An 11,284-nucleotide genomic window follows, 5' to 3' on the forward strand; every position below is an offset into this window, starting at 1 on the left:
GACCCAATACAAATATTTCTCCTTTAAATTGATCATCTCAAGTGTGTAACTATAGCAACAGAAGGCTAACCAAACCCTTGGTGCAGAATTTTAATAATTCTACAGCTATAGAACCTAACACTATATTTATCAGGGCAAATATTTCATTTATTTTGTGTACTTGGAGATTACACAGATCCTAGCACCTACCAGGATTTCAAAAAACTATAAAAATAATTTCATATTTAATTTTTGAGAATATATATTTGTTCCCATTTCCAATTCCTTGTAGATCATCCTCAATTCTCTGGTCACTCAACTTTCTCTCTCTCTCTCTCTCTCTCTCTCTCTCTCTCTCTCTCTCTCTCTCTCTCTCTTATTTTATATCTCTCATTTAAACAACAACTTCAAACAAGGAGTTATCTGACTACTCCTGGTCATGGGGACTACTCTGAAGTGTGATTGATATACCAAGTGTCACTTCAATGAAGAAAACTGACTTAGTACTGAATGGGAAACTTTTTTTTCCAGATAAACTTTTCAGTTCAGAACAGCTATTCCTACATCATAGATGACAAGATAGATAAATCCATCAAAATATCTTTAATCATCATAGTCTTTGTTAAGTACATGAAAAATATTCTGCCGAATATTCGAGACATCTACTTGAAGTTTACATTCTTCACAAGCCTACAGGGTGGACTAGAGGGCTGGATTCACATTCATTTTACTTACACTGCTTTCATCTTCTGGCTTTGATCACCAGTTACATAGTTTCCATATCACTGCTTCCTTCTGCCAGTATCTAGAGAAGTCAACCTTCCTATGTAGGCTATTACTCATTCCTAGCTGCTTTTAATTCTACCATTAGATGTCAAATAGGAAAGTGAATTTTTCAGATCTTGAAAGCAGAAAAGGGAGAAGAAGCCACTAGTATTGCATTTTCTCACTATGGAGCATCAGTAAGATTGTGTTCCTTTTGTATTGCACTTTACTCATCCACTGTGTACTTAGGAGCATACCATGCTGACTATGAAAAGAGCTGACTATAACATGTATAAATTCACTTCCTTATAAGGAGCTATCTTGTCTTTTTGTCTTAAAAAGTGTCCCCCAGTCTACCCTGGGCTACATTATAAAACATTTTGTAGCTATATTTCCCCCCTCCATCTATTTTTCCATTGTCAGTGCCAGTTAACCATTAATAATACTGTCATTTTCTGAAGCCTGAAGAAAAATGTAACAGAGATGAAAGTTTCTAAGAATTGCCTAGAGTGGAAGGGGTTATAAAATAATGTCCTTTGAGAAACATTGCCATCAGTATAAGAATGAATAACTTAGAAAGTTTGGAGTGGCAGCATGTAGCTGTAATCCCACCAGTTGGGAGGCTGAAGCAGAAGAATCTTGGTTTCAAGGCTGGAATGGACATCAACGATATAAAAGGAACTTGTCTCAACAAATCACTACAGCCACCACCACCAATGGCAAATGTCAAGTGCTTCACATGAAATCAAGAACTTTGTTAGGAAAGGTTTTGGAAGAGTACAGTGTATTTAGTTTGTTCTAACTCTACTCACCTTCACCCAAACATTTCTAGATAGCATCATTGTCTCCTCAGTAGGTTCTGGGTTTCCAGTTCCTCTGCTGTGTCCTTCTCTGTATAGCAACACTACATGAATAGTGTGATCTGAGTGTCTTCCCTTTGAGTATCATCAGATCACCTCCCTCAGAATAGTGTTCTCTGGCTTAGACACTTCTAGAAGTTCTGGAAGGATACTTTACATTTTCTGTCATATTTGGAAAAACATATTTTGAAAGAGCATCTTGCTGTCACATTTCTGAAGCTGTCTCCTCTTTCTAGCAGCATGAGCCCAGGGGAACTTCTTAAAAGCAGAATAGTACAGGCTATTCAGAATTCAATGTTAAATATATAGAGTATATCATTTCAGTCTTTTTTGTTGATGACTAACTGCTGTATTCTTGAGTTCCATGTAACAGCGTGGGGACTGGCTTAGAAAAAAGGTTCATGTTTTTGCCTATTGCATTTTAAATGCCCACACAAATACAGTGCCTCCTGCAGCCATTAGCAGTTATACTTATGATTCATTCAAATTATAGTAATTAATTGTAATCATATGGAGGTAAATTAACATTTGCCACAGAGTGTTTGTTTAAAGGCATCTATTTATTATAAAAGCGTTTGAATGTCAAATGATGCATAATAGACACAAATATGATTTTCGTCATAGAAATCCCCCATTACAATGTTGTTTCTTCTGAAGTGACTTTTTGAGTACGCCTGTTTTCCTTTCCCAGATTTTTGCATTCTAGATGCAAAAGGTAAAGCTCTGCCACCTCTATACTTTTGCCTTTGGAAACTGGATACACGAAAACCTTAGAAATAACAACAGGATTTATGAGCCTCAAAGGAGCAGAATGAAAAGTAGACTCACTTTTTTTTCAAAATTTTTATTAGATATTTTCTTCATTTACATTTCAAATGCTATCCCGAAAGTCCCCTATACCCTACCTCTGCCCTGCTCACCCACCCACCCACTCCCACTTCTTGGCCCTGGCGTTCCCCTGTATTGGGGCATATAAAGTTTGCACGACCAAGGAGCCTTTCTAGTCATCTTGATCTCTTTGTCTGGATCTTGCTTCTCTCCTTCCTCTCTCTATGTGGTTTGGAGTCATGTTCACTTTGTACTGTGCTTCCTGGCTTTGATTATGTTCTCTCTCTTATGTATAATAAACTTCCTACTCCATCATAAAAAAAAAGAAAAGAAAAGAAAAGAAAAGAGAAGGAAAGGGAAGGGAAGGGAAGGAAAGGAAAGGAAAGGAAAGGAAAGAAAAGAAAAGAAAAGAAAAGAAAAGAAAAGAAAAGAAAAGAAAAGAAAAGAAAAGAAAACTCTTTGTAGGAAGTAAAGTGAAGACTTAATAACTAATAGAAAGTTGAAGGTAGGGGCCCACCGTAAATGAATTTGATGCTTCAGGTATCTTGCAAGGCTATCAAAGTTCTGTAAACTGTTTCTGGGATGCCTGTGGAATTGGGTTAAACCAATAATTTCTTCTACTTTCACAGTCTATATATGGCAATAATGTACTGATCAGTATTGATCTTGAAGGGAGTTGGCATGACAGGTTCAACTATTTCTTAGTTTGATCAATTCTTAGATGTGGATTCAACCTTAAAAATCTATTCTTCATAAAATTATGATCAGCGTAAGTACCTCTGACAGAACATTGACAGCATAGTAATAGGTTTTTCTCTGTCAATGACACAGGAGGAAGCTTAAGTATTCGATACTTAACAGATGATTTTAGATAGCTAATTAAAAGAAAAACAATTAGGAAGAGTTTAGAAACTACATACTTATGTTTTAAGCTCTTATTATGAGAACTCTGACCCCACTCTACCTATCTGTCTGTCTGTCTGTCTGTCTGTCTGTCTGTCTGTCTGTCTGTCTGTCTATCTATCTGTCTATCTATTCACCCAACTAACAACCCACACACCCAACAACCTACTCATCCAACAAGCAACCCACCCACTCATCCAACAGCCAACTCAACCACATGTCCATCCATCCATCCATCCATCCATCCATCCATCCATCCATCCATCCATCCATCCATCCATGCATCCATCTATTCTACCTATCCATTTACATGCCCATCTACCTACCTACCTACCAATCTCCCTCCCTCCTTCTCTTCCTCCCTCCCTCACTCCCTATGTACCTGCAACCCTGTCATCTTCATTTACTCTGCTCTAAGTTTTGCAAATTATAATTTTTCACACTAATTTGGTTTTAGAAAGAAACCCCCTGCACACAAAAAAACCCTTTTTATACTTAATTGAATTCTCACCACTATTTATTTTAATTCATTCTCTAAAATTTAGGGTATATATTTCCATGCAAATTTCTATGTTTTATTCCATATGTTGCTGTTGCATTTTGTAAACAAATCACCTCATACTTACTGTTTTTACCAAATTGTTTTATTAGCATACACTAATTATACAAAGTAAAGGATTTCTTATACCATTTCTGCATAAAGGTTTTAAGCATAGAATTCTCACACATAATTTAGGAACTATTTCTATAAGAATATTATCTGAAAATATTTATAATATTCTTTATTACTTTATATGGAGTTATTTACTGAAGTCTATTTTCCAGTTCACTGCTGTGCATCAAAACACAATTTCTGCATGTTCACTTATATCCTACAACTGTATTAAAGTCTATTTTTAGTTCCAATTTCCTTTTAATTCGATTCTTTATGGATTACTATATTTACAATAATGGTGTCTATAGCTACAAATCAGAATATTCTTCTGCTTGCTATCTATATTCCTTTAGTATATTTTATTCTCGTAAGTATAGTTTGTCAGAGCTGAGTCTTGTCTAGCTCTCAACTTTAGGGGGCTAACATCCAGTACTTGTTATTCAGCATGACATTGGCCTAAGAGTTTGTACATTTTCTTTATCACAATATGCCCTGGCCTTCCCTTGCTTTTTTGCTATTTGGTCTGCCACAGATTTGTAACGGGATCATGAGTGAATGTTAAATTTTATCATTTTTAAAAATTCTGATATGATTTGATAGCTTTTCTTCTTTATTTAGCTATTTTGATCGCATCCCTCCCCAACCCCTCCTATATCCCCCTAATCTCCATACCCATCCAACACCCTCTCTCTCTCTCTCTCTCTCTCTCTCTCTCTCTCTCTCTCTCCCCCTCTCTCTCCCTCTCTCTCCCTCTCCCTCTCCGCCCTCTCTCTTTCTCAAAAACAAAACAAACAAACAGAACCACCAAGATAAATAGACACCAAACAAAAGCAAAAAGCACCCACAAAACATATCGTGTCCATCTGTGTTGGGCAGCTTCTCCTGGGTGCCAGGCCTGCACTGGCATGTGGCTGACACACCAGGGACACTTTCCTTTTTCCTGCAGCTACCAATTGCAAACAGCTTCTCGGTAAAGGGTGGGACTTTGTGTTCTCTTCTCCTTCTCAGTTCTGAGACTTTCTTTAGTCTGTTAACATAAAAAAAAAATTGGTTTTACTTTTTAAAATGAAAACTTAGCATATGCAAGCCAAATCTCACTTGAACTTGGTGTAATATTCTGTTATTTGTTGGCCATGTATTATTTTTTTTACTTTTTAAAAGTTGATTTGTTAAGATTTTAGGGATTTATACTTGTTTTCTATAGGAATATTCAAAATTCCACAAATTTAGCCAATCAATAACTATTTCATACTTCTGTGGGACCTAAATTTATTGTGGCAAGTCTGAATTATCTGGGTTTCAAGGGCTGAAAGTCGAGTTTCAGCTGGACTGCATTTTTGACTAGAGATACAAGAGAAAATGAGTCTCAGAATTCATTCAGGTTGTTGGCAGAATTTATTGTCTTATGTTTGTAATGTTGAGTTCCGCATTTCCTTGCTGACTGTCAGTGTGGGGCTGCTTTCAGCAATTAGAGGCCAGGTTCATTACTTTCCCCACAATCCCCAGGACCACCAGGCTTGCTGTGCTTTACCAAACTGTTTTGGAAAGCTTGACTGCTTCTTACTCAGCAGGAGAAAGTCTCCACTTTTACATGTACTTGTGGTTTGATCTGATTCACCTAGCTATGGCAAGCTTTAAGGATAACTCTGTAACCTATCCTAGCCACTAGGGTAAAATCGGTCATATTTAAGATTCAGGAATTATGCCATGCAGAGCACATCCCAGGGTGGTTAAGATTCTTAAGTCAAGCTTACAGTTCAGCCTGCCACTGGATGCCATCTGACCCTTAAAGTCCTTGCCAAAGCATAACACCTTCTCTCCCACATCCAAGGGCTCCAAGACTTTCACCCTATTATAACACTGGCCCAAGTCCAGAAGCTCATCTAAAGCTCATTAGCCAAAAAGTCCAAATCCAGAGTCTGAGTGGTGAGCTGCTGCCCTTCCTGCAATCAGCAATATGAAAGATACAAAGCAACCAGGCTAACCAGTTCTAGAAAGCAGCTGACAGGGTGGTCACAAGTTTGACTAGACAGTCCTTGCAACTCATTAAACCTTTATTTGTAGTGATAGCAGAGTGGAATCACCATCCAAGTGGGAGCAGCCAATCAAGGATAGGCTCAGTATGATGTATGGAAATAATATATATAGACTGAAATTTTCTTTTTATTTGTCTTGTTTTGATCTGTTGAGAGCAAGTTCAAGTTGGCCTGTAATTTGCTATGTAGCCAAAAATAGCCTTGAGGAACATCTGCATTCAACTTTTAAGTACTGGAATTACACTTGTGCAACTTTGTCCCAGGCTCATGCACTACTGGGGATCAACCCAGGACCTCAAACAGGCTGGGCATGCACTCTGAGGACTGAGCTATGTTTCAGTCTTCTATTATTTAATCATTGATTTCTGTTTTTATATTTACTATTACCTTCTCTCCTCTTGCTCTGAGTATAATTTGTTAACCTCTCTAGTTTCTAAAGAAGAAGATAAGACCATTAATTTAAAATATTCTGTTTATATGTGACTGACTATCCATTTTTAACTTCATTCAAAACAAGATTCAATGTTTTGCTTTAATTTCACTCCAAAATATTGATGTATTAGACTTTTTTGTTGCTTCACAATGTTTTGTAATTTTTGTGTGTGATTTCTTGCTTGGTCCGTGTTACTTCATAAGAAAACTAAATATGTGGGGAATTTCCTAGATGTTTATTTTGATCATTTGCAGGTTAACTTTTTCCCCTAGGGAGTATAAAAATTTCCACTTTTAAAAATATTTGAAAGATTTATTTTACAATCTATCTTCTGACCATGTATATTTTATAAGTACTTTAAACAATTATGTATCTTGAGCTTTTTGGTGTACTACTATAAATAACTGATAACTGGGCTCATCTGGATAATGTCATTTCATTTTTTCAGTTTATTTCTTGGGACTGTGAGCTGGCTCAAAAGATTAAGGAAGACCTTCAATTACAGACCTTTTTGTAGGAGTGCTATGCTTCCCTGGATATTGGTAATTCCTAACCAAGATAAGACAGCTCTTTGGTGGGATATGAATGTTTGGGTCACAGTGGCCTAACTACTAAGCACACAAGGGACATAGGAATATTTTTGTTCTCATTCCATTACAGCTCCCAAAATGTCACACAGCAGACAGTGGTCAGTTTTCGTGGGTGAATTTACATGTTACAGTAGATCTTTTTCTACATTCTCTATTTACTTTTCTTTTCAGGACAGCTCCTTGAGACTGAATTTATTCATCTGAGGATACACATTGGTGAGTTTATTCTGGGCAAACCTATCTAGGTTTTTTGGTTCTTTTTCTCTTTAACTGTTGGTTGTAGATCCAATTAGTCTTGTATCACAAGTTCTTTGCAGCTATCTATCTCCTCAGGAGTTCTTTCAATAAGGTAGGACACCCCTGTTAGAAAGCTGACTGTGTTGTTGAATTAGGGAACACTGAAAGAAGCTGAGGAGAAGGGTGATCCTGTAGGAAGACCAGCACTCTCAATTAATTTGGACCCCTAAGATCTCTCAAACTCTGAACCACCAAACAGACAGCATACACTAGTTGATATGAGGCCCACAACACACCTACAGTAGAGGACTTCTGGGTCTGTGTTCATTCAGAGATGATGCACCTAACCTTCTAGAAACTTTAGGCCCCAGGGAATTTAGAGGTCAGGTGGAGTGTGGGTAGACATCAACATGGAGATGGGGGGTGGGTGGGGAGGAGGTATGGGATGTGGAACAGTTGGAGGATGGATGGGGGTCAGATAAAATATGGAGGGTAAAAAAATAGAAGAAAAAAGAAAAAGAAAGCTACACCTCATTGAGTTGCAGATATCTTGGTCCTCTTTCTCTGGAGGTTGTCCTGTTAGAACTTAGGGTCACTGATCTTCTGCCTTCCATAGGATGACCCTTTAAATACTTCATCAAGGCCATTTTATGACAATAACAAAGGTCCACCCAATGAGCTAGAAAAGGTAGAGATGACACTGTGCTGTAAATTGAGGATGATAGCAAAGAAATAAGACTATTGCAGAAACAAGGTCAAGGAGAGACCTTGGACAATCTTCAATCAGATCCCTCCTCATTAAGATAGAAATCTCCATAACAGATGGGACTGAGTAATGTCTCAAGGTTCTTTCACAGGGTGAGAGGCTCCTGAAGATCTTCTGAACCAACTTTCACCAAGTTCTCTGACTCCCTTGAGTGACGACTCAGAGATTTTCTCCCTGCATCCATCTCTCCTCCACCAGTGCAAGATCAACCAGTCTGCATTAGTCTACATCTGTTGTTCAAGAAGACCAGTTACTAATACATAAACTCATGAATGCGACATCAAGCCCTATCCGACATGCTCACCACTTTTTTGATATTATCCTTCGAAATCTCCCCGCATATTTCCCTTCTAACACCCAAGAGATCACCAGTTCCCAACTTAGAGATTTCATTCTTGATCTCTTTCTCCAGGGTGATCTTATGGATTTCACTTGGGATGAAGTAATGCAGTTCCTGGAACTTCCATAAAATATGCCATTATGTCTCTCCTTACAATAAAAGTGGATCTGGATCTTGGTTGTCTGTGTGATCATTTTTCTAACAGTGCTATGTCCCCACATTGTGTCTAACAACTCTTTTACTCATTGGGCTAACTCCAAACTGCCACGCCCTCTGGTCGAGTCAGCTTGACAGGCTGAGGCTTGGAAGCTACTCACGAGGCAGAAGAGTTTCACGGAAACTCACTCCTGGAGTCTGGTGTTCTCTCTAACCCATACATTATTAGACCTAAGATATTTGTAGCAGCACTGATTTTAAGAATTACTGCCTTAGTTGCAATTTTAACTTCTTTTGCATTATCTACCACAGCCTTAGTTCAGCAACTGCATACCGCTCATTTTGTTAATGATATGCATAAAAACATTTCTGTAGCCTTGTCAGATCTACATATTATAGATAAAAAATTAGAAGAGAAGGTTAACGCCCTAAAAGAAGTAGTGCTGGCAATAGGGCAAGATATTGCTAATATTAAGACCAGGTTAGCTACTAAATGTCATGCTTCTTTCCAATACATTTGTGTTACCCCCTTACCTTATAATACAACCATTGATTGGGAAAAGACTAAAGCTCATTTACAGGGAGTATGGAGAGATACTAATATTTCTCATGACTTGGAACAGTTAAAGGCAAAAATTTCAGATATTAGTAAAAGTCATTTAGACACTTAGAACATTGATAAATTGTCTAGAGATTAAAAAAACAACCTAAGTGCATTGAACCCCCTAGGTTGGGTTCAATATATAATCCTACTTGTTATTATTTTGGACATTGTTTTCCACTCATCTTTAGAGTGCTCCTGAGGTCTGTAGCTACGGCAAGGGGAGACATCCTAGAACTTTGGCTAAAAAATAAAAAAAGAAAGGGAGAAATGCCACGCACTCCGGTCGAGTCAGCTTGACAGGCTGAGGCTTGGAAGCTATTCACGAGGCAGAAGAGTTTCATGGAAACTCACTCTTGGAGTCTGGTGTTCTCCCTAACCCATACATTAATTTTCCATTCCCGAGTTAGCCTAGTGCATAGATCCACGTGCTCTCTTTTAGTATTATCCTATTATAAGTGCCTTTTAAGATTGAATTCTGACATAGCTAAAGCCTTTGACAGTGTTCCAACAGTCCTAGAACGTCCTTGAGCAAGACCATGGGCTTGAAATTCAGGAAGAATGTTGCTATTCAGTGACATTCAGAATAGCCTCTGGTACTACACTATCACTTTGAATAAAAGCAAAGTCACTCCCCTACACAGGAATTTACCATCACCAAGGAAGAAGGAAGTTTCAGACCAAAGGAGAAACCAAAATACATACTTAGAACTATAGCTGAGTTACACCCATACACACGTATTTACAATGGCCTAAGGGGAAGGTGGACTATACAATAGACTAAAATAGGAACTATGGCAAGGGCATGAAGCCCTTGACCCTGGCTTCTAAGATTAAGTGAATCTTAGGTAGAGCCCTTGTTGATCCCAGTTGTTAACAATGAATTCTATCCCAGGTGGTTCCTGTTAGACCTTCTGTGTTTGCATTCCTCTGTTTTATGTAAGAATCCAGTAACCTCTTTGTACCTTGCCGGTATGTCACCCAACTTCCTTATTGTCTTCTGTATAAAAAGTTTGATGCTCGACTTGACAAATCACATTCAGATTCTACACAACCTCTCCTGTGTGCATCTGTCTGTCAATTCATCCGACGCTTTGCCCACCCGTGACTAGAGACCAATTCCATGCAGATAAAGGGGCCCAGAGGGTCTGCAGCACCAAACCTCACAACACCCATACTTCTCTGACTTCTTGTTACTCAAGAAGTATAAATTCCTTAAAATTATAAATTAGTATAATTTTATAAGAATCTAAGGTCCCTGACACATATAGCAGAGGACCACCTGGTCTGGCTTCAGTGAGAGAAGACATACCTATCCCTCAAAAGACTTAAGGCCCCAGGGAGTGGGGAGGACTGGTAGGGTGGGGTTTGGGGACATCCTTTTGGAGATGGGAAGGAAGAATGGGATGAGGAAATGTCAGAGGGCAGACTGAGAGGAGGATAATGACTGTACTGTAAAAAAAGATTAAATACTACTACTACTACTACTATTGAAAAAAGTTATCTTATAAATTCCTAAAAATCTAAAACTTTTCTTAAGCAAGTGGCTATTGGTGTTGTCTGTCACTTCTTCCCAAGTGACAGGAATAGTAACATGTAGCTACACCTTTTAAATGGATATGACAACACCAACTCATACCCTCGCTAAAAAGAGATTCTTTAATGCTGATAAAATGAAATAGCCCTAGTAATCCCTTCGAAATAACAATAACTTTTAAAATATGACTGTCCAAGAACAGCTCCCAACCACATCTCCCTTTGTAACCCAGTTGTTATCCATGTTAATCTTGACCTTCAAGATCCAATGTGTATATTAAGGCAGAGAACACAGAAATGTTTTCTCTTCTAGATAAGTAGTCTGTCTAACACTCTGTAATACACTCTGACTCTAAAATGCTGTCTCCATGAATACACAAGTTAACAAGTCTAGGACAGCCTAAATGTATTCTGTCCTACTCACCCCAAGATAACAGACTACTGAAGTAAAAATGTCACCTCTAGTGAAATTCACCTTGTCCCACCACTATAGTAAGACTTAAAAAATGCCAATTCCCTAAACAAATGCTCACAAAACATGCTACTGAGTATCTATAATGCGGAGAACATTTAGATATTATTCAATCTTATCCTTAATT

The 11,284-nt window shown here is 38.1% G+C and overlaps 1 long non-coding RNA gene across 3 annotated transcripts in view; it reads left to right on the forward strand.

Annotated features, from left to right (window-relative positions):
* Nucleotides 1-8,564, forward strand: part of Gm33576 — a 43,627-nt gene extending 35,063 nt beyond the window's left edge. For all 3 annotated transcript variants that reach the window (XR_377297.1, XR_377296.1, XR_377298.2), the window contains 2 exons: nucleotides 7,221-7,265; nucleotides 8,144-8,564. This is a non-coding gene — a long non-coding RNA (predicted gene, 33576). The remainder of the gene's footprint in view (nucleotides 1-7,220; nucleotides 7,266-8,143) is intronic.
* Nucleotides 8,565-11,284: the final 2,720 nt, after the last annotated feature.

This window comes from Mus musculus, chromosome 6 (genome assembly GCF_000001635.26).
Source record: "Mus musculus strain C57BL/6J chromosome 6, GRCm38.p6 C57BL/6J".
Classification (NCBI taxonomy): domain Eukaryota; kingdom Metazoa; phylum Chordata; class Mammalia; order Rodentia; family Muridae; genus Mus; species Mus musculus.